A 25438-nucleotide genomic window follows, 5' to 3' on the forward strand; every position below is an offset into this window, starting at 1 on the left:
AAGGAAAAAATGTTAACCACATATCTTTGGAATTGAGATGATACAATAACATTTTGTTCTACAGTGCATTGTTTTTTTCTGAAGCCACCCTGCAGTTCGATCATTAACTTTTTATTCTCTCCCCATTCTTCCAGATGTTCAAAAATGATGTTACTTTGCATTTTTAGGACACTTTCAAGAACCAAAATCAGTTGATAATTTTCTATGACATCTCTATTGTGTCTCTTTTATACAGAGACTATTTCAGCCGTTCTCCAAATGTGGGAAATAACGGAAACCACTCTTAGTATTATTCTGATAGCAATCAGTCAGAATCCTTTCCAGTCCTGCATCCTTTACAGCCCACTGGTACAAAGTGAAATGTGTACCTCCTAATATCAAAATAATAAAGAGGATTCCTTCCCATAGCTCAGCAGTCTGCTACCTAACTCTAGACTAGGGGTCTCAAACTTTACGTTAGCAAGAGTTACTTATAGTCGAGGGCCAACAGTGGGGTGCTACTGGCGAGAGCTACTGGGCTGGTGATGTTCACAAGCATGGGAATTTGTACCAATATTAATTTGGGGGGTTTATTTTCTCTTTATACAGAGAAGAAAACAATCATATACATTCACTGTTATATTAAGAACTTCAAAATCATCTTATTTCAGTAGCTGTCACATAAAAATTGTCTAGCATATCGGAATGTAGGAAAGTGTTTGGATATTCCGTTTGAAGGCTGACACTGCATGCTACCCACCAGGGATTGGCAATCTGGTATGTATCTTGAAACAACAGTCTGTATGTTTCTTTTGGGACTACGTGTACAAATCTATCTAAGGCAGATTTAAATCAATGAGTTACTGTAGTTTTAAAAAGAATTCAGCATACACAAAGTTCTGTTTTGTCAAAAAATGAAATCCACCGCCTGTTTAGCACATCCCCAATTCATGCAAACGGTAACATTGTGGCATTATTGCTGGATCACAGGATTCAGCAAAAGAAAACGAGGCACAAGCCTACTTTGTTGACGAGCCTTGAAAGATCTTTTATCAAAAAAATGGGCAAGACTGAGGAATTGATGATGGTGGAATTCATGTGATCAATCTGTTCCTTTACAAATGAAATGCCTATGCAAAATAAATGTAAATAAAAGGGCTAACATAACACTATTTTATAGAGAGAAAATGAAACGTGCCCAAATCATATAACAACCCAATCAGACACTATATTAATGGTGGCACCCTGCTGCCCATTTGGTGATTATAAAGGAGGTAGTATCTCAAAGATACAAATGCAGAACTGCACACAGGTATGCTTCCGCTCCCTGCAAGAATCATGCATTCCGGCGCAGGCACAATGTGCCACAATGGGACATGTCTGGCTTCTACATGCAGCTCTCCAAGAACACCAACATTACAAAAATTAGTTAATATGACAATCAGGACATTTTAAAACCACATGCATCAATAACATGCGGTTTTCAGTGCCAGTACTGGCAAGAAAAAAACATTTTGTGGCAAAATCAATGTTCTTGTCAGCACAATAGTTTCCCCCACAAATTGTCATTTCAGGTTGAGTGCCATTTGTTCCATTTATTATTATGGAAACAATCAGATTGTCGAAACAGTTCAATCCTCTTATTCTTGCTAACACATGTTTGAACCATTGTGGTCTTTTTCAGGACAATGTTACAGAGCAAATATCTAGATTTCCCAAATCACTAAAGCATTGCATATTTGTTGTGTCTTGAAAAAAACAATATTTGGGTTAGCGTGCCAAAAGCCAATTGTGGTATAACCATATTGAAAAATCAATGCCACAAGAGAAAAGTCAAAAACAAAAACAAAACAAATAAAAAATGATTGAAAATGAGGTGAGGGAAGGCAGGGAGAAAAATGAGGGGAAGAGAAAAAAATACATATTGTTATTTCATCTATTGTGATATTGTATCAGAAAATGTAATCGAAATAGAGTGTTGTTTACACCCCTTCTAGGATGCTCTTTAGCTTAACATTCATTCTCCTTCATTTTGGATGCTGGACATTGTTAAATTGGCTCAGCCATGGCTTAATAAGTAAGAGCCCTTGTCACAACATCATGTACATGCTCAAATAATTGTGATATTATAGTAGAAAAGTTGATTGAAATGTAGTGTTGGTTGCACCAATTTATAAAGTACTTCGTGACGTGACAATAAATTGTGCATCCGAGCAAGCATATTTAATCTCCAAGCCTTAAATCAATCATCATTGGCAGTATGCCGATCAAAACACCAAGTGATGACCAACCCGCGCCAATCAGGTACGAAAGCGGATGTCAATATCAATGGCGTGATTAATGCTTACATGTTACTCACCCCAGTGGGAGCTAAGTGCTGATTAGTAATGAACTAACTGTGATCCATTTGGATGTAGCTGCCTATTTCATCTTCATGTTGATCATGCTGCAACAAGTGAAAAAGCTATGCATCAGAGATGTGATTCGTATCAATAACGCAAATATTGCCAGGTTTACTGCATTTATGGGGAAAACTCACCCTTTGCAATAAGGTCATAAGTTATGCTATCCAAATCTCTGTCCATGTGGTCTTAATTCCAAGTCGTGCAAATCCACTAGTCCTGTGTGGTTATTAGTGTGCGGTCTCTGCAATAATGTATAAGTTCCCTTAAGTGAACAGGGCCCATCTGTTTGGCTTACTTGGTTTAAATCATGTCCACACTCATGGCTGGTTCCTACTAGTGTGGGACCCTGCCTCCGTCTTGCGTCCACGTGTGTTTGATCACCCGCGCCATCTTTGTCTATATTATAGTAATGAAGTGATACACACATATTGTGTTTCATGGTGCTGGTCCTCCACTATGCCAGGCCGGCATCAGGTTAGAAATCGTTGATGGACTAATATTTCTGAATAACAGAAATAACCTGTTACGCCCCCTCTCAACTATCCCATATACTATTATGTGCCGCATCATTTGCTGAGATAGTCATAATATTGGGTTGTGCTAGTGACTTTTTGTGGGTTGGGATAATAATGGGGAAATGGCCAGAATACCTCGTAGACTCTTTACCTACAAGTAGTTGTGACACATGATGAATTGTCAGGCTGATTTACGTTTAGGGTTATAGAGTAATGTCTCTCATGTAGATAGCAACCCATGAATGTATGGATTATGCTACTTAATCTGAAATGCAATCGTGCACAGAGTTTAATTCCAGGTGCGGACCAGCCGGACCTAACCGGCGACCTGAAGCCAGGATATTTTGCAAACCACAGGTTTGCACAGGCATACAATCCAACAACATACTCAGTTCGCCTGCATCTATGCTTAACAAGGGTTTTAGTAAACATTTCTTCTTGACATCATGTCTAGGGCAGCTTGGACCTTGATATTTTTAGCTAGCTCTCATGATGATTACTGGTACTTCCACCATCAGTGGAAACATTTTAGCAATAATAAGCACGAGTTCTAGGGGGCCTTGCATCACCACTTGTAGTTAAAGAGCTTATGTGGCATTCAGACTATTTCCCCATTATTATCCCAACCCACAAAAAGTCACTAGCGCAACCCAATATTAAGACGATCTCAGCCAATGATGCAGTACACAATAGTATATGAGATATTTGAGAGATAAATTGTGCATCTTTGTTGCCATTTCAGGGCATGTAACGGGTTGTTTCTGTATTCAGAAACATTAGTCCATCAACTATTTCTAACCAAATGCCGGACTGGGGCACCATGGCGCACAATACGTGCGCATCACGTCACGACTATAATAAAAACAGAGATGGCGCCCACGATGAAACACACGTGGACGCCAGACGGAAGCAGAGTCCCACACTAGTAGGAACCCGACATGACTGTGGACATGCTTTAAACCAAGTAAGCCAAACAAATGGGCCATGTCGCTTCTAACTCTTTGCCAAGTTATTTTCTTTCACTTAATGGAACTTATACATTATTGCAGGGACCTCACACTAATAACAACACATGACTAGTGGATTTGCTCGACTTGGAATTAAGACCACATAGACAGAAGATTGGATAACATAACTTCTGACCTTGCAAAGGGTGAGTTTTCTCCATACATGCAATAACTTTAGCAAATTTTGCGTTATTAATACGAATCACATCTCTTTTTTCACTTGTTGCAGCATGATCAACATGAAGGCGAAATAGGCAGTCACATCCAAGTGGATCACAGTTATTTCATTGCTAATCAGCACTCTGCTTCCTACGGGGGGGGTAACATGTAACCATTAATCACGCCATTGATATTGATATCCGGCTTTCGGTTTAGTTAATATTTCGAATTTCATAATTTCGAATGCAAAAATTTAGAAAAAATCATACTGAAAAAAAAAATTGGCAAATGTCTTTTTTTTGTTCTTTTTTGTTTGAAATGGGGAGGTTCCCCCCTTTTTTTAACCCTTTTTTCTTACTCGCAAAACCGAAAAAAGCATGCAAATGAAAAAAGCATGCATTCGAATTTATTTAGGTTTTTTTTTGACATTTTTGTCATTCGAGATTATATATTCAACATATTAACTGGATACCCCGGCTTTCAGACCTCGTTGCCATGGGTTGGTCCGCACTTGGTGTTTTGATCGGCATACTGCACATGATGATAGATTTAAGGTTTGGAGATTAAATATGATATCTAGGATGTACACATTATTGTCAAGTCAAGAAGCACTTTCTAAGTTTGTGCAACCAACATTACATTTTAATCAACTTTGCTACTATTATATCTCAATGTATTTGATCATGTAACATGATGTTTTGACAAGGGCTCTCGTCTTATTCAGTCATGGCTGAGCCAATTTAACAATGTCCAGCATTCAAAATGAAGTACAAATGAATGTTAAGCTAAAGAGCATCTTAGAAGGGGTGTAAACAACACCCTATTTAGATGCATTTCGCTTCTACATTATCACAATAGATTAACTAACGATACATTATTTTTTCTCTTCCCCTCGTTTCTCTCCTTTCCTTACCCCATTTTCAATCATCTTCTAATTGTGTTTTTTTTGTGTATGACGTTTCTCTTGTTGCACTGATTTTTCGATATGGTTATACCACAATTGGGGTTTGGCATGGTAACACAAATATTTTTTTTTTTTTCGTGACTTATCGAATTTGCAATGCGTTATTGATTTGGGAAATCTAGATGTTTACTCTGTAACATTGCCTTGAAAAAGACCATAACAGTCGAAACAAGTATTGGCAAGGGCAAGAGGATTGTACTGTTTCAACAATCGGATTGTTATCCATAATAATACATGGAACTAAGGGCACTCAACCTTAAATGACAATTTGCTGTGGAAGCTATCGTGCTGACAAGTGCATTGATTTTGGTACACAATTGGTTTATCTTAGTCTAATGCTTCACAGAGGACATCCTAGCTGTTCCTCGATCTGCGGCTGTCTGGAATACCCTAGTTAAAGCACACATCACAATCTTCGGCCACAAAGTAGAAAGTACTGGCAAGAAACCTCGAACATGGTAGATCGTGTGCTATTCAATAACAAAGCAAAGAATGTCACTCATTCTCCTAGAGGCAGCAGTATGGATGGACCACACAACTTTGGTGACTAGCAGCAATAGGGAGGGGTGGGGAATTACTCTTGGCTCTGCTAAAGTCAGTCTTCTATTCTAGCAGAGATTACATTATTTGCCCAGGTTCACATACCTTGTTAAACAGTGAATCTTGAATTTTAACCCACGCCACAACTTAGAAAATTGAGTACATTCCTTCTATGCTTTCTTGGCACAAAAGTATTTATTTATTGATTTTGTTTCTAAAGCACAAACTTGGCCACAAGAGGATCACAGAGCCGTATAATTTGAACATATACTAAGTATTTAAAACATATTGCATTTTATCAGACAATAAGACAAAAGACATTTTCAAAAATTGCAAGATGACTGAAATACAATTACAAATGTATCATTACAAACTAATATTACCTGTACATCATAACTTTGCTACAAAATTCAAGACTATTATCAACATTTCATAACACCTCTAATAAGCTGTCTTCTAGAGCCATGCACTTAGTTACTTTCTGAACTTCAGATAATCATTTATCACATGGATTGTTTTGGTAAAGCATTCCACAGTTTGAATGCCACACCTGAGAATAGCTGATTCATCGTGAATGAGCATTTCAAACTAGGCACCTCATGATGTAATTACTCTTGACTGAAAATACAAAGATGTATACACAATGCAGATTATCTTGAAATGAACCCTCTGCTGGGTGAGCAATGCAAATTCTTTTGAATTGGTGACATATGATCCAACCTCCTTGCCCCATAAACTAATTGTGCAGATGCATTAAAAACGGATCTTATCAGTGCAAGTGAGAATTTGGGTAAACGCATGAGCAGTAAGTTTAGAAAATCGTTTAATGAAAGAACCAATGATTGAACCAATGGGCGAAAGAGTGATACCGATCATAAGGTTTCACCCCATCAAAGAAAAGAAATGGACATTTGCTGATTTTACCAGTTTATCTGCTGCATTAAAGAGAGCTGCAAATCTAGCATAAACACTAAAGAATTAACCTTGGTAGAGAATTTCATAGGGCCTCATCATATCTTTGCCTCGTGAAAGAATCTTGCCTGCAAAGGATCAGGTTTAATGTGGGAGAACAGCAGAAATTCTGTTTTTGAGGTAAATTGTTTTAAACAAATGAGCCGTCATCCAACTCTCTTTATCTAAGAGACAATCACTCTGCCACTATATATCATCTTTGGTAGATATCTTTAAATAAAGTTTTGGATTTCAAGGCCACATTAATATGACCTGTTAGAGCAGAGCTCTCAGGCTTCCAGTGGCCTGTGAGAAGTCCATACAGTCCTGTTTTTGTTTGTAATTCTGGTAAATTTTAGCTTCCTAAATCTTTCATGGGAAAGAAAAAGCTTCAAGTTCCAGAATCCAAAAGGACTGCATTAGGGCTGTACCGAATAGAATATTTAGGTATTTGTCCTGTCGGGGGGAAATTCTGCCGGGGTCGGCCGGGCCGTCCGCAGACCTCCGGGCAGGGAGGCCCCAACTCCTCCCGTATATCCCAGATGAGATAGAGTATGAGACACACACAAGGAGCAAGGTGACTCTGCTGTTTATTATGCAAACGGCAGGGATGGGTCAAGGAGCGTACGCGTTCGTCCTGACACACACACAATCGTGGGGCTCGCAGGCCCTTTTTACTGTATTATGACGCGCTACTTGCGTCACGTCAAAAAGTTAGCAAAAAACCTATCGCCACTCTTAATTGGTTGCTCGAGTGGTAGGGTTAGTATAGTACACATATAGAGAATGATATTAGTGGACAAGGTGTAGTCAGGTGGTATATCTGGGTTGTCCCTACAATTAGATACATAAGAATTGTTACATGAAGACTCCTGAGGATTGGCTAATGTTACTGACGTCTGAGATGAGAGCCCCATGTTCTGATTGGTGCACCCGTGAGCTTCCCAGCCTGGGACCACCGTTGTTCCCAGCTCTCGGTGTACCTGTGATTGCAACAACGTTTCAATATGGGTACGTGCAGACAATGTGAGGATTTATTCATAGGTGGAAGGCTGACCGCTCCCACTGTAGCAGATGTCCATTGAGCCTTTCAAGTGTATTGGCCTGTGTCTCGTAGCGAGGGACCCAGACGCCTTTTTTCTCCTGGGCTTTGGCATCTCGTCAGGTTCGGCTTGGTCACGTGGGGAGGGACCGTGAAAGAGGCAGAATTCTGCACAATTAATATTGCTTTTTCTACTGCGCGTCTGGTTTAATTTGCCGGCGTGACTTTAACGTTGGTGCGCGGGGTGCGAGGTTGCAACATCGTGCCTTTGATGATTTGTTCTTGGACTGTGAGTTTGCAACATTACGACCTTGGCTGGTTGCTCCACTGGGTTCTTTCTGCAGGATCAGCAACCTGACTCGTGCTTTGTTAATGTCCACGGGAGCTCTTGGTTGAGGCCTACTTGGGCCTGGAGCATAATTAGTCCGTTTGGTGCATAGGTGCTTTTAGGTTATAATAGCATATATTTCCATGACCAGTATCGTGTTTCCATTATACCTCTATGGTGGTAATGGGTTTCAAGAGAAGCGTGAGCAAGCGTTATAAATGAGCTCATGATGCGTCTTGCGTTTCTGTATTCTGAAAGCCTATATAAAAATAATAAAGATGCACGTCCGTGAATATGCCTGTCGCCTACGTCAGAGCACTGAGTATGTTCTTCGTGTAGATTGGTGTGGAAATGTTCAGTGTGTATATTTGTACAGAAGTGCTTCCCGTTGTCTAGGTCGTCATGGCATCTCTAACGACGTGTGGATTTTAGTCTAGCTGATCCGAACCGCAGGGGTCGGCATGGCCAGTGCGGGCTGTTGGGCAGGCAGATGGACACATCCGTATGTTCCTGTACCAGGGTACCTGGTCGTCTGGTAAATGGACAAACTCTTCTCGCGGCGGGTGTCTGGGCCGTGATCCTCTAGGCCAAGCGCGAGAGGTGAAGGACGGGAGCCTGGTCTTCCATTCTCCCACTTCAGTCCCCCCTCTGGTCGACTTGTCGACCACAAACATATCCTTCTCGTTATCTCCTCTTACCCTCCATATCTTAGTTATCCCTCCGAGATGTCCATAATGGTTTACATGATCTTCAAATGACCAATACATATATTCACATGTTCCTCCAGGAGTACAGTATACCCATCTTCCTATGTAGCTCCTGGGGTTCCTTGGGTTCTCGATCTTCACTGATGGTGGGTCTAGATGGTTGGTGATGATTTGGGTGCGCAACTTCTCCCTCTCTTGTATTATCACCCCTGTGTGCTGGCCATCATCTGCTGGCATCAAGGGGTGCATTCCCACCATTTCCAGCAACTCGTCAGTCGTGCGTGCCTTCCGGGCCTTCCAAAATCTAATTATGATCAGAGTAGCTCCAGCCAAAATAGTACACCCCACTATTATTTTCAGTCCATCTGACAGCCAAGATGGCATCCATGACCATAATAGTGAAAACCAGCTCTTATCCTTGTCGACACCGTTACTTTCATCCATCATTTTGGAGTGCATCTGGGCCAATTGTGATACTGCTTCTGTCAGTGTACCATTGTCAGCATCGTTGGCAGGTATGAACGTGCAGCAAGATTGTCCTATCTTTGCACAAACTCCTCCTTCCATTGCTGTGAGAAGGTCCAATACATATCTGTTCTGTAGTGCTACCATCCTTACAGCTCGCAGCTCCTCTTTAATTGCGTTAAACCCATTTACTGTTGAATTGATGGTCATCATTAGTTCCCATCTGGTTATTTGGAGCCATTTTGCGTTTGCGTATGCCTGCAGTCCCGGATGTATTATTGAGGAGAAAAACATTGCTGCTCTGCTGAATAGTCTGTGTTCTGGCGGTATTGACGTTAGTTCCGTTTCCGACCTTCCCCACAGGTAATTTCCTGTCAGTGGCTCTCCTTGTCGTTTTCTCCTATTTAGGACAGTATCCTCGCTGTTGGTCTTGTTCTCTTGCTCCTTCTGAAGTGGTGCAGATCTCTTTCGTCTCTTATCCCCTTCATCCATTTTAGGAAATTTCACCACATTGACATGCTTCTTAGGTACCACTAGTGATGGTACATTGACGTGTACCATTGTGCACACACCATTCCACAGGGGAGGCAGTGTATGATATGCCTTTTCTCCACAGGCCCAATAATGGTCCATTATTACTGCTGTTCCCGCTCCCCCCTCAGGTAACTCCATCACGCTTGCACAATTGGTGTTATATCCTACGTCCACCTCTCCTTTATGCTGGTAGCATACTTTGGGCGCAGTCAATGGTAGTATTGTTATTGGGTCTTCATCTTCTTCTACCCATGTGAGCATTGGTACGTACTTGATCCACGTCGTCCAACATCGATGATTGTGTGTCTCGATGGTTGAGATAGTTTCTTTTGTTACCATGTTGCTGCCAATTACTCCTATCTCCCAGCTGTTGTCCAGATACACCTTTCCTGTTATCGTCAGTAGCGGCCTCTCCCATCATCCTTGTTTACCCGGAACTTCAGTGGCGTACCAATCACATGGTAGATACTGCAGTGTTACCTTCTTTGTTTCTCCTTTTGCAGGGCCACTTGTTATGTATTTGAATGCTTCAGCATGTAAACTGGTCTTGTGGTAACTCAGATAGGTCTTAAGGAAGTTGTTTTCATATGGGTATGAGTCTCGTGTTTTCCATGTCATGTGCACTACTGTTCCTTGAAATCTTCCTTTCGTTTGGAACAGGGCCAAATATATTATGCACTGTGCTGTCTTTTCATCTATTTCAGTGGCAACAAATGTTCGTGAAGCGCTCATGGCGTATGGTATTAATGAGCAAACGTAACAGCTATCCTCAGTTGTCTGCTTACCAATGCGGGTCATGTGCTGGTACCATATGTTGTTTGTGACGTGTGCTGAATCTTGTACATAATTATCAATACCTTTATTGTCTGAGTATGTGCTGCGTTTAACTCTATTTTGCTTGGGTGCAATGTTACTATTACCACCTGACGTAACACCTGTTGCAGCAGGGAACGGGGGTATATTAGGTTTGGGTGCAGCAATAAAACTGATAGCATAGCTGTACTGCCAGACAGAGGCAGCCAAGAACCCGGTGATCATAAAAATCCCTATTATTTTTATTACATATGCTAATTTCACCGGCATTTTGCTCTTACCTTGCTGCAGTCCTGGCAGCGTATTCTTGTGACGTTAAAGTTGCCCGCCTAAAAATTCTCAAAAGTGCTCGTTATTAAATGTTAGTTTTGTTTCCTTAAGCTCTCCCTATCAAGTAGTCATTCAGTGCCCAGGTGAAGAGCTGCTCCCACGCTATTCTAAGTGATCGGTCTCTTAGGACCGGCAAGTATGGGCGGAGGTGGGGCATGTAATTTTCTATGGCCAGGAGGAAGGCTGTGTAGTAGACACGTACCCTTCTCCTTTTTAAGTATGTTGGCCTTTTTATTTCGTATACAAATTGGTGTGACAATTCTTCTGGGTAGTTATCGTCTGGCAGCACCATCTACGCCTGCACACTGAATTTGTTAATTAGCTTTTCTTAACAATACAATATTACGCAGTTCCTGTATGTGCGAGAGAAAAAAGAGAACATTCACGTGTTTACATGTGTATTGGTGCAAGCAATGTCCTTCAGTTTTAATTACAATTGTACTTAGCAGTCAATGGGGGGGGGGGTTTTCTCAAATGGCGGAAGTATTTTTACTCTTTGAGCGTGTGACCATAGGGTGGGCAGCATGGGGATCACCCCTTTCTTCGTCAGTTATTGTCTCCGAGGGAACAATTGGGTCGTTGTCTGTGATGGAACTTTCTTCCGCTGTCGGGGATGTTGTTACTGTCCTTCCAATGGACTTGTCGTTGGCGCTGGGGCGGGTCTGCAGTTTGTAGATCTTTACGTCATGTAGGTGGTTCCAGGCACGCTTATCCTTTAGTTTTACTGCTCTTGTTGATACGTCCTCCACCAGATGGGGGCCAGTGAACCTCTTCTCGTTCCACTTTCTATTGAAATTGCGAAGTAGTACGTGGTCACCTTTGGCAAGTTTGCACCAGTTCTCCTTTCCCAATTCTGTACTTTCGTCTTTTTCTTGATTGCTGGTAGACCCGCCCCGTGTGCGCTCGAGCTGTTGAGACACAAACACGACACTAGTAATCAAAGAAGACACATATTGATACATTTCATCACCTAACACATTCGCTGAACTTTCGTGGTCGGTGAATGCCCTTGACGTTGGTGTTAGGGGAAGGCGCATTTGACGTCCAGTAACCACTTCATGAGGGGTGAGGTGGTGGTCGGACCCTGGCCTGTTTCTAAGTTCAAACAATGCTAACGGAAGGCAATACAACCAACTTTTCTTTGTTGTTTGTTGTATTTTGGCAATTGCCTCCTTCAATAAGCCATTCAGGCGTTCACATACACCATTAGCCTGTGGGTGGTATGCACATGCAAATTTGTGTTTAATGTTCAGCAGGGATGTGATATGCTGGAACATTTCGTTTGCGAAATGGGGGCCGTTGTCTGATCTTAACACTTCGCACACTCCCCACCTGGGGAAGACCTCCCTTACTATGAATTTGGCTGCTCTAAACGCATCAGGGTGTGAACAGGGCCCTGCTTCAATCCACCTAGAAAATGGGCATACTACTACAATCATATACCTATTACCTTGACATATGTTGATCATATCAACATAGTCAATGTGAAGGTGCCGAAAAGGTCCTTCTGGCCGGGGTATGGTACCTCTTATCACTTTTAAAGTATGACCGGCCGTAAACTGTTGACATGTGAGGCAATTGCTGATAAAATTTGACACATGAGAGGTTAACTCGGGACAAAACCAATCTTCTCTAATTCGTGCTGCAATTATTTCCTTGCCTGTATGGGCAGGGTGATGTAATTGGCTCAGGGCGGTATTTAACAGTGCCAACGGTATTACAACTTTCCCAGTGCCACCCTGGCGCCATAGTGCGTCGGTTGGTGACATTGTGCATCCTCTTTTCACCCATACTTCTTTTTCGGCCATTGGTGCAGCCGCTTGTAGTTCCATAATCTGTGTGGCTGGGAGATGGGTGTACCCTTCTCTTATTAACATCTCCCTAGCTATTCCCCTCCCTCTCCCTCTCTGTGAGTCTGTGGGGTTCCATATCTCACCAAAATATGCAGCATATTTCGCATGTGCGTCTGCTGCTGCATTTCCTTTTGAGACGTAGTCTTCTCCATTTGTGTGTGCGGTGCATTTGACTAGGGCTAGTTCTTGGGGGTCGTTTATTACTTCAATTAGTTCAGCCAACAAGAGGGCATGTTGTACTGGAGTGCCATCAGCTCTCCTAAACCCTCTTCTTCTCCATTTTGATAGCCCTGAGTGGACAGTCGATGTAACATATGCACTGTCGGAATATATAGTTACTCTTTTATTAAAACTTTCCTTTAATGCCAATATTAGTGCAACCAGTTCCGCGGCTTGAGCAGAGTAATGCTGTGGTAATTGTACACACTTCATAGCCACACACACCGGCGCCTCCATCATTTTTACTACTGCTGCCCCAGTCCTTCGTATCCCATCTCCTTGATCAATAGTTGATGACCCATCAATAAACAAAAGCTCACCTCCCTCTAGTGCGTTTTCTTCAACTTTCCTAGTACATGAGTACATTTCAGTTACTTGGGTGCAGTCGTGGGCGTAATCTCCCTCTTCAATTACTTCTGCTAGGAACCTTGCAGGGTTAACCGTGCTACATCTAACAATTGCTGGTTCAGCTTTAGACAAAATAATCTCATAACCTGATGCCCTCTGTGTCGTTAGTGTGGACTTAGGTTTATTCAATATCGCAAATAGTGCATGTTCCACAAATAGTGTAGTTGGACACCCCATAGTTATTGCTGATGCTTTTTCTACTGCAAAAGCAGCTGCAGCAAGACCTTGTTCACAAGAGAAGTGGCCTAACATTATAGGGTCTAAGTGACCGCTGTAAAATGCTACTGGTTTATAGCCCATGCTAGTTTTTTGGGCCAACACTGCTTTCATCACTGCTGAGTCGCAATGTGAAAATATAAAAAAGCGCCGCTCATAGTCTGGGGATGCCAGTACTGGAGCAGTTGATATCGCGTCTTTTAATTCGTCAAATGCCTCCCTCATTTCCATAGTCCACCCCAACTTTTTCTCCCCTTTATTTGCTTCCTTCAAACCCTCAAGCAGGGGTCCTATGTATGAGCTATAATCAAATACCCATGCTCTACAGTAGTTGCACAGCCCCAGAAATTGCTGCAGTTCTCTCACAGTCTGTGGCACGGGAGTGCTTGAGATGGCCTGTGCTCTTTGTGGTGCAATCCTTCTTCCATGTTGGGATATCAGTTGGCCAATGTAAAGTACCTGTTCCTGACAGTATTGTATCTTTTCCATGTCTACCTTGTACCCCTTTTCAGCCAATATTGTCAACATTTTTAAGGAGTCCTCTCTACATTTGCTTTCGTTTGTACTGCAAATTATTATGTCATCCACATACTGTAACACTGTGCTTTCCACCTCAACGTTACCCAAATCCATCTGTATTACTCTATTGAAAATTGAGGGTGATTCACAATACCCCTGTGGTAATCTGGTATGTTTCCACTTTGTATTTCGGTAAGTGAAGCTTGTCAAATCTTGTGAGTCTGGGTGTAATGGTATTGAGAAAAAAGCATTTTTAAGGTCAATCACTGTAAATCGTGATGCTTCTGCTGGAATGCCACACAATATTGTGGCCGGGTTTGCTGTTACTGGATACTCTGCTTCTACTATGTTGTTCAAGGGTCTGAGGTCCTGTATGAAGCGCCAAGACCCCCCTTTAGCCTTGCGCACCGGGTACACAGCTGTGTTACATGGTGATTCTGAGGGGACCAATATGCCATTGTTTATAAGGGCCGTTATGGTTTCATATATGCCCTCATCTGCCTCTTTTGACAGTGGGTACTGTTTCACTCTTGGTAGTATGGCACCTTTTTTCAATTTTATCCTTACACCCCCTATGCTTTTTATGCATCCCACGTCATAAGGGCTAATAGTCCATAATGATTTGGGCACCTTTGACATATCTTCCTTAAAAAATGGGACTGGGGTGCCTGCGGGTGCCTCAAGTGCCATTGCAATTTTCTGTGCTACTTGTTTGTGAGCCACTCTTAGCCATATTTCTACACTCATCATGAACACCATTTCACCTTCCTCCTTTTCTTCTGAAAACAGCTCTTCATCTGACACCTGGGTCAGCCTACATCCTTCTGCTAGTGCTATCACTGCCCTCCATGCTCTCCCTTCTTTATCTTGGGCGTGCACAGCAACATAATCAGCTGTTGCAATAATGCTCTCGATGTCCATTACAAACACCTTCCCTTCCAGTTCATTAACTGGTGTTTCTGGTCGGAACAGATAGGCTGCTGGCCTCCTCCATATTTTCCCTCCTATCCCTGGCATCCATGCAAATGCCATGTCTGTGCCATACTGGAATAGCTCGCCATCTACTGGCTCCGCCCTAATCGCTATCTGTCCACAGTATGCTTGCAAAATCTGTCGTGCTGCGAGCATGTTAATCCCTGGAGTAGAGCAAATTATGCCATCCTCTGTAAAGGAGATCGTCATATTCAACCTGTTCATTATGTCTCTCCCCAGTATATTTACTGGTGAGGCACTATAATACAAAAGTGGGACTGACAGATCATAATCTCCAATAGATAAGGGAACGTTATCAGTAAATGGAACCAACCCTTTAGCCCCAGAAAATCCTTGGGTGTTCATGGCTTCGCCTGACATCTTAAATTTACCTTCCCTTATGCAAGACCGGGTTGCCCCGGTGTCAACAAGGAATGATAATTTTTTGTCACCTATCGTTACCTCTATGCGTGGCTCCTCCGCACTATTAGGTGTTACTGACAGGATGGGACACACCAAGGCCGTCTGTGGGCTGACCTATTGGGGGTACAATGATTGGCCATTCCCTGTGTAAGGGTTGTGTCCCAACACCGTCACCCCACCCAATTGTGTTCGTTCAGTTTGGGGTGGTGGTTGTATTAACGCCACTTGTTGTTGTGGCGGCGTCAGTTGCTGTGTTATTTGTTGTTGTGGCAGTGAATAGGTTTGTGGCTGTTGTGTTTGTTGTTGTTGGTCACTCCCTTGTTGTGACATCTGCTGTTGTTGTATGCCCTGCTGTTCTTGTGAGGTCCTAGGTTGTGCTTGTTCATTCCATGCTGGTGTTCCTGGCCTGACCCTACATGTACGTGACATGTGTCCTAATAGTCCGCAGCTCCAACACACGGGTGGTTCCCTGTTTTGCCATGGGAAGCTCCCTGTGTTGTCCTGGTATACGGGTTGCCCTGTGGGGTAGTAATTTCTGAGTCCCCCAGCCTGTTGCTGGGTATTATATCCATATCCTCTCCCCCTCATAAACCCTCCTCTCCCTCTGTTATAACTATAATACCCAGTTCCTTGCATTGGGTACCCTCCTCCCATGTTTGGTGCGTGTAATTGCAGAGGCGGCACTTGCTGTATTACACCTTGTGGAGGCGCTATTTGAGCTGGATCTTGTGCAGCCACTACTTGCGTTGGGCTTTGGGCCATTGGTGTGGGCGTAGTTATTAGTGCCCCTTCCATTGTATATTTAGTAAGTTTTTTCTGTACTAATTTGGCCTCTTCCGTTTTCCTGTCCTCCTCCTTTTGTTTCATTTTTCCTTGCCATGTCCTGCAGTGATGTACTATAGTCAGTTGTATTTCTGGCCATGGTTTTGCTTCCATCCCCACTACTTTCTTTAGTTGTTTCTGAACTCCTTCTGGGAGGCCTTGTACTAGTATATGATAAAATATGGCTGGTGTTTTGTCCCATTGTTCTCTAGTTTCCATGCGCCACTTCTCTTGAATATCCTGGATATAATCAACAGGATCCTCATTTTCACCCATCTTACGGGAAGTAATGGCTCCTATGTCTGATGTGTCTGGGTACTGCACTCTCAGTGCCTGCCATAGCGCATGTCTGCAGTTTGCAAATGGTGCCCCATCATGCGATGTGTTTGTTATTGTTACCCCATGGAATCCCGCTCTTTTCCAAATGTCATCCGCTCTATCCCCTAATATTGATATTAACAGGCCCTTCACATCTCCTACTGCTAGTTTCTGTCCTGCGGTGTGTTTTTCCATTTCATATATCCACTTACCCGCACCTCCACTTAGTGATGGGAGCCTACATTTTATATTTTCCTTATCCGTATGTTTCCAAGGTACATACTGTGGTCTAACCCCTCCTCTCTCCAGCAGTGGCATTAAATTCTGTCTTGTGTCACCCTTTACGCTCCATGATATTGAGTCTTCACACCCCTCCTCTTCCCCCATTTCTTTTACTACTTCAAATTCTTCCTTACTACCTCTGCCCCTACCTCCCTCTTCTTCCTTTCCCCTTCTTTCATCATTTCCTGTGTTCAATATGGGTATGTTTATTTGTCTGTCTTGCCTGCGACTAGGGAGGTCCCTAAGCCGACATGCATAAGGTGTAAGTTCGTTCATGAAGGGCGCAAGCTTTATTCTGTGCAGAGAGCGTGCGGTGGTTGAACATGTAGGTTGTGACGTGGGAGGGCGTGATGGGGATGTGGGTGGCGTGGTTTCATTGGTTTGTGTTTCCCCTATTCTTTTCACTTCCTCCTTACTTCTCTCCAGCTCCTCCCATCTTCTACTCATCCAGGGCGAATCTATGTTTGTTCTAGTGAGGTACAGTTTATCTAAGCTTTCCCTTTCACTCTTTCTTCCATCCTTCTCCACTCCTCCTTCCTCCTCACTGCAAAAATCATTCATAAATGGCACCCCCCACTCTGCCTTTTTTCCTTTTATTGTTACTGTTTTCAAATCTATTAGGTCTCTTTCTCCCCTTTCGTTGTTACCAACTGTCCCCCTTAGTGCTGATGTCGTTGCTACCTCCCTACTTTTATATACATCTCCCCATCTTTCACTCTCCCTACCCCTCCCTTCTCTTCCTCCTTCACTTCTCTCCTCCATTTCCCTACTATTTTCCTCCCTTTTCCTTTTCAATTCCTCCATTACTTCGTTGCTCATCTGTTCCAATATCCTTTCATCCTCTCTCTTCCTTTCCCATTTCACCCTTTCTCTTTCTACTATACTCTCTATTACCTTCCCCTCTTCATATTTCTTAGCTGTCTCGGATATTATCCTCCTCCTCCATAATTCCATTTCTTTTTCCTTTTCTTCTTCTTCCTTCTTCTTCTCTCTCAGCACTACTCTTGATACCCTATCTGCTGCTGCTTTTACCCTTTCAGCTTCTCTCTTTTGCTCCTCACTTCGTTCCCTTAATTTTTCCAATTCGTCCTTACCTTCTTTCCTTTTCCTCACTCTCTCTCTTTCCTCCCTCTCAAGTTGTTTGATCAGTTCATTTTGCTCATCCCTTAGTTTTGCTAATCTTTCCTCCAAAATCTCTTCCTTCTGCCGTAGTAGCTCCTCTCCCCTCATTTCACTCTCTCTGGCACTATCCTCGTTTGTCCTCTTTACCGCCTCCCTTTCTTCTCCAGTTAGTGAGCCTCGTAATTTCAACAATATCTGTGCAGCTACCCACTCATCGTTTCCTATCTCTACAGTCTGCTCTTCTCTAATCCTCCCTTCCCCCATTGGTATCTTCCCATGAGCCACATATGGTGGAGGGCTGTATGCCGGGTTTGAGTATCCTTCAGCCGCCCTTAACTGTCCTTCTATTTCTCCTAATTCTCTTAAAGGGTACAACCCTCCTCCATCTGTTTTCACTCCCGGTGTTATGGGTATCTCATTGCTCGGTTCCTTTTTTATGTCGTCTTATTTATCAATCTTTTCTCCTCCCTGTCTTTCGTTCCCCGTATTCTTTGTGCTTTCGCACTCCTTTTCCCCCCCCGTTCCTTCTTTCTTAATCTCCTTTTCTTCCGGTGTTTCCCCCATAGTGAACATTCCATTTGGTCCTGGTCGAGACCCCTGGAACATCCTCCATAAGTTAAACACCTCCACATGGTTCGCCAACTTCTTCCCCTTGTATGTATTGTGCAGATGGTTCAGTAGTGAATGTTGGGCATATGGATCGAAACTACCATTAGGCGGCCATGGTGTTAACATTTTGTTGTCTGTCCCCTGGGTCCACTCTATGCTGTACTTAATTAACTTCTCCCTGTGTGGTGGCAGTGTGGTGCATATGTGCTGTAGTGGGGTAGTGAGGGTGTTCCCCCACCCTCCCGACCCTCTCCCGTATGACATAGTTGCACTCCCCTTGTTACCCTTCCCCTTACTAGCAGTTTACAATATACAACCTTATATTGCTTACCTCGCCCCGCAAGTGTGGGGACTTACGACAATCCTTTGACAAATTATGCAATAATATTAAATATGATGTTATATTATATTCCTTCCCCTACGGCCCCCTGCGGCCGAAGCGCACGCAGCCCCCTGCGGCTGCGTACCCCTTACGACGATCTTATACAGTCGTCCTGTTTCTCCGTTCTCCTCCCCCTTTTACACTTGCCGTGGCCGGCGTTCTCCGTGCGCAGCCACGCCCCTTTCCCCTTCTTCTTTTGATCCACTCGTTTATAATTTATCTCCGTATCAGCTCCTTTATCATGCTTCTCTTCCCCACCACTCTCAAACCCAAAGTTCCTTGTGCTCGCGATATCCTATTAAATCCCTACTGGTGACGTCACCGATTTCTTCGAGCTACTGGTACATTCTTGTTATGTTCTTTAAGTTCAAAATACACTTGTAATCTACCCCGCTAACCCTACAGCTGTCTTCCTGTCTCTCCTGGAACAAGGTAATCTCATCAATAATATAACCGGACTGCGCACGCTGCGTCGCCTCGCGTGTGATACGCCCCTCAACAGGAGGGCTTAACCAGCCAATTATCTTCCGTTTTGGGCAACTACGTAACTAGCTACCGCCCACAGGGAAACGTCATCTACCTATCGAGTTTCTTGCTCGAACAATAGGGAACCTCATCTACTCATTGATCAATAAATGTCAAATCGCAGGAAACCACACACACCCACCCTCACACGTAGTCGCGACTTAGGCCAATCAGTGTCTTACGAGCGGTCGCATGTGATGTTTTCGTGCTCCGCCCCCCTCTTTCTCGTGACGTAGCCGATTGCTCTCGCACTCGTTTCGCTACCATTCATTCCATTAGCAACACTAAGTTGGTTAAACCTTCGCCGCGCATCTGTACAACACCTCCCTCCTCCCTTATTTACTTCCTCCCCCTCCCTCACAATTTCGCATTGCTTGTTGTGCGTGTCATGCTCACCAAGTTCTCTCGATGCAGGGCCGCTCGACTGCGTGCACCCCTCCAAGCGGCTCGCCACCTCCCCTCGTCTGGACCACGTCTGGACACTCGCCGACCGCGGGCGGGATACTTCTCAACCGGCTCCCGAGGGCCAATATCCGGATTGCGCTGTCCGGTCCTCTCGCAGCTCCGCGATGGTCCTGTAGTCCTCAGAAGGGGGCAACGGCAGAGGGGGCCGCGCCGCCGGGCCTCCTCGCAACGGGAGTGCCTGGAAAAATTAAAAATAAAAGTCGATCTTAAACAGATCTCAGCAGTGCCTCCAACTTGTCGGGGGGAAATTCTGCCGGGGTCGGCCGGGCCGTCCGCAGACCTCCGGGCAGGGAGGCCCCAACTCCTCCCGTATATCCCAGATGAGATAGAGTATGAGACACACACAAGGAGCAAGGTGACTCTCCTGTTTATTATGCAAACGGCAGGGATGGGTCAAGGAGCGTACGCGTTCGTCCTGACACACACACAATCGTGGGGCTCGCAGGCCCTTTTTACTGTATTATGACGCGCTACTTGCGTCACGTCAAAAAGTTAGCAAAAAACCTATCGCCACTCTTAATTGGTTGCTCGAGTGGTAGGGTTAGTATAGTACACATATAGAGAATGATATTAGTGGACAAGGTGTATTCAGGTGGTATATCTGGGTTGTCCCTACAATTAGATACATAAGAATTGTTACATGAAGACTCCTGAGGATTGGCTAATGTTACTGACGTCTGAGATGAGAGCCCCATGTTCTGATTGGTGCACCCGTGAGCTTCCCAGCCTGGGACCACCGTTGTTCCCAGCTCTCGGTGTACCTGTGATTGCAACAACGTTTCAATATGGGTACGTGCAGACAATGTGAGGATTTATTCATAGGTGGAAGGCTGACCGCTCCCACTGTAGCAGATGTCCATTGAGCCTTTCAAGTGTATTGGCCTGTGTCTCGTAGCGAGGGACCCAGACGCCTTTTTTCTCCTGGGCTTTGGCATCTCGTCAGGTTCGGCTTGGTCACGTGGGGAGGGACCGTGAAAGAGGCAGAATTCTGCACAATTAATATTGCTTTTTCTACTGCGCGTCTGGTTTAATTTGCCGGCGTGACTTTAACGTTGGTGCGCGGGGTGCGAGGTTGCAACATCGTGCCTTTGATGATTTGTTCTTGGACTGTGAGTTTGCAACATTACGACCTTGGCTGGTTGCTCCACTGGGTTCTTTCTGCAGGATCAGCAACCTGACTCGTGCTTTGTTAATGTCCACGGGAGCTCTTGGTTGAGGCCTACTTGGGCCTGGAGCATAATTAGTCCGTTTGGTGCATAGGTGCTTTTAGGTTATAATAGCATATATTTCCATGACCAGTATCGTGTTTCCATTATACCTCTATGGTGGTAATGGGTTTCAAGAGAAGCGTGAGCAAGCGTTATAAATGAGCTCATGATGCGTCTTGCGTTTCTGTATTCTGAAAGCCTATATAAAAATAATAAAGATGCACGTCCGTGAATATGCCTGTCGCCTACGTCAGAGCACTGAGTATGTTCTTCGTGTAGATTGGTGTGGAAATGTTCAGTGTGTATATTTGTACAGAAGTGCTTCCCGTTGTCTAGGTCGTCATGGCATCTCTAACGACGTGTGGATTTTAGTCTAGCTGATCCGAACCGCAGGGGTCGGCATGGCCAGTGCGGGCTGTTGGGCAGGCAGATGGACACATCCGTATGTTCCTGTACCAGGGTACCTGGTCGTCTGGTAAATGGACAAACTCTTCTCGCGGCGGGTGTCTGGGCCGTGATCCTCTAGGCCAAGCGCGAGAGGTGAAGGACGGGAGCCTGGTCTTCCATTCTCCCACTTCAGTCCGAATACCGAATAGTTGGACAAGTATTCGGCCGGAGCTGAATATGAAGCCGAATAGTTGCCTTTTTAATAAATAAAGTTATGTAGAGAAGAAAAACACTTTTTAAATTAAAAATACACTTTAAAATATGTTGATCTGTTCTTTATTTCATTTAATTTCTTGTTGTCCATGGAAGATGTTTGTGCAAACCATTACCAGAAAATAAACTGTTCAATAGTAGCAATGTTTGTATTCGTGTGCATCAAGTGTCATTTGTTGGGCAGGGCCCAAGTAACTAAGACCAGCCCAAAAATACAGTATCCATATGTGCAATCACTGTGAGGGGAGACTTGGATATATGTTTACTTGTACTTTCAAATGCTCCATTTGGCCCTGCCGATCTTTAATGCTCTGGCTCCAGCAAGGCACTGAAACAAACGGTGTGATTACATCAACTAGCACCCTGCTGACTGCTGAAGTGCTACTGGATACAAACCTCTGGGATGCTAAAGCCACACTTTCTATTTGTGGTACTGAGTGTGGATGAGGCATTTCAAAAATGTCTTTTCATTAATAAATACAATTTTGTATATTTTTTGGGTGGAGTATGTTTGTGGTGTTTTGGGGCATGTTAAAAGACATCAGACAAAAATATATACGGAATGGGGAGTCCTCCATGATTCTCAGCTATACCTATAGGGAAGTGACAGTGCTATTTTCAGATCTTTAATTGGCATGTGCATGTTTATTTTACTTGTTTGTTTCACTTGTGCAGCTATTTGGTCCAATGTTTCTAAATTGTAAACTTGTATCTCATCTTCTTTATTACAGAAATATCCCTCTGTTTTATCTCTCTAATGTTGGGAGGAATATTTCTACTGCTTCAGACTGAGGCAATTTGTTTAAAAAATATATATCCATGTACTTTAGTAACATCTGTCACTTTTACTCAACTTAAGGGGATTCATTTTGGCAACATGAGAAAGACTGAGTACAGGAATTGTAACCTACATTTTAACATTACAAGCAAATCTCTGCCGCAGGAACTCTTCCCATTGATCCATCTTACTTTCTTTATAACCTTGGCCTGCAGGTTGAAAACAGTTCTTTGCTGCAGGTACACTACCACCTGAGCTATTTTACTCAGGTTTTGGAACTTACTATTCTCTGCAACAGCTATATTAATCCACTTAATCATATTACTTGGATTGTAAATTGGTAGTATTGGAACCTGCAACTTTCAGATTTCTCACACAGGTCATAAGAAAATCAATATGCGCCTAAAGAAAATATCATTTTTCAATAGTAATTTCGTCTCGCACATGAAGGGCAGGGAGTTTGTTTGCACTTTCTTACCTCTGCTCTGCCTGTGCTAAAAGAAAAAAGTGACAGCAGCATTTGTTTAATCACACTTTTAAAACATAAGCATGACATGGCTGAATGGTTCCATGCACAAAGACAAAGCAATACTTATGTATTTTGGACAATTCGCCTTCGAGTGAAAATTATGTAAGTATTTGGCCAAAGCTGAATATCTAATTTGCAGCCAGAATTCGGCCGAATACTTACTCAATGCCGAATTTCGGTACACTCCTAGAATGAATGGCCTTACACATGTCCCTGGGAAACCACAGAGCCCTGATGAAGTTGACTATCAAAGTACATATATGCCATCTTAAAGCATCTTTACTATATGTAAATCGTTAATATAATATATTAAGCCAGAATAATATTGTTGTTGCTTTATTTGTGTCACCGTGAATGGAAGTCCTGAAATCCCAGAATACAAAATAATGCAAACCTGAAGAATCTCTTCTTTATTAGATCACTGTAATTGTGTCAGTTGGATAAAGAGTAGGTTTTTCACAAACTTCCAGCTTGATGTTATACATAATAATATATTATACATATAATATAGCATACATCATATATTATTAGGCAACCCCTTATTTGCATGTCAGGGTAGTCATCAAGAGTGACCTTTAAATGTAGAACTTTATTGTGCTGCTTTAAATTCCTTGAAGTGGACACCTACGTGCTTTGCTAGAAGCCTTTTGGGGGTGGGGGTTCTTTCAGATGCAAAGGCCCTGTAAGTGCCAAATGCTAAATACATTTGGCACTGATAGGACCTTTCCATCAGAAACACCCCTTCAATGCTAATCTCGTTATCAAGCAAATAGGTGGACTAATTACAGGTTGTTATGGGCCCTGACCAGGCTGAACTGAAGGCACAGATCTGGCCTTTTACAGCAAAGGAAAAGGCATAGAGAGGGGACAGCGTGTGCACCATTAAATGTGGGTCTGCAGCTCTTTCTACTCTGAGTACTTCCTGGATTCAAAGAGTGTTTATGTTATCTTCTGTGTGAGCGACTGGGAAGCCTCAGATGAGCTACCATTCACTTAAGACCAACTTGTTGGAGGCCCTGGCTCTACACTATTATCTACTTCAAATGCCATATACAATTTTGTAAAATGCGGGACCCAAACTTATAGGTATGGACCCTCTCTATAATCCATTAACGTCTACTAAAGGATGTTCTCAGTGCATGATTGAATTGACTCTAAGTGCTCTTCATTCCTCATCATACGATACCATGATCAAAAATGTGTTTTGTTGATTGCCTAGGACAAATACAGAGACAGCATTTCACATATAGAACTATAATACATATCAATGTTAGCATAACTGATAAGTGTCAAATCATAAAAAATTTGCAGAACAGGGACTAGCATAACAAATTCACAAGGAAAATATTTTCCAGTATCGAAATGTGAGAATTGTTTTCTTTTTTTCCTAAGATCTGTTAATAAATTAGTGTTCATATCAAACAAAATAACACTCTTTATGGGAAAAGACACATGGTGTACCATTAGACTAGTTTCAGTTTAGGAATAAGCTTACTACCTTTAGTAAACTTCAAACCTGCTAAATCGATGAGAATATTATCTATATATGAAGAAGAGAGTCCTCTTCTAAAGGTACTTTTTGAAAGCCAGCCACCTGTTAATCTACACTCCTGCTCTTAAATATAACCATAAATACATATTTGCCTTCTTAACAACATCAAGATGTATACCTTAAGGGGTAGGAGCAAGTACATTTTGAACATTCCAGACTATCATCTTCATCAGTTGAATTACACAGCCTTTCCAAAGGTTCATGTTGTACATTCATATCTCCTGTTACAACTATTAAAACATTCACATACCTCTCCTTATGTTTTTTACTAGTTTGTTTGAAAACCAAGTGTATTGCATTCTATTATTCCACCTCTTGAACTTCTTTATACCTCAAATAGAGGTATAGCTGGAGTATATGAAAACAATCATATGAAACATAATATATGTCAAGGAGTTCCCCCCTTCTCACCTGGGTCTGATGTATGCCAGTGACTTTGATCGCTGCCTTCTTGTGGACGCTCCTGATCTTGAACAGCGCTGCTCGGGATTCGTCTGGTTCCAGGTTACGTTTAGTTCCGGGATCACAGAGTCCTGTATGAACCCATTGTAGTCATCTAGGAGGGCTTCGCCGGAGTTGACAAGGGGTGTTGCCCAAGTTAAGGCGTTGCCGGAAAGGTGGGATATGAAGAAGCCCACCTTAGCCCTAGGAGTCGAAAAATAATAGGGCTTGAAGATAAAGTGGACCAGGCATGAATCCAGGAATCCGCAGAGTGTTTTTGCCGAACCATCATACTTGTCAACAATACCCCCTAACAGGGCATCCTCCTTTGTAGCAGAATCCCGGGATAAGACCAATTGTTTGAGCGCAGTGTTTTCCGCCTTAAAATTTTGAACC

This window comes from Ambystoma mexicanum, chromosome 10 (assembly GCF_040938575.1).
Source record: "Ambystoma mexicanum isolate Mex_15411 chromosome 10, UKY_AmexF1_1, whole genome shotgun sequence".
NCBI classification, from domain to species: Eukaryota; Metazoa; Chordata; class Amphibia; order Caudata; family Ambystomatidae; genus Ambystoma; species Ambystoma mexicanum.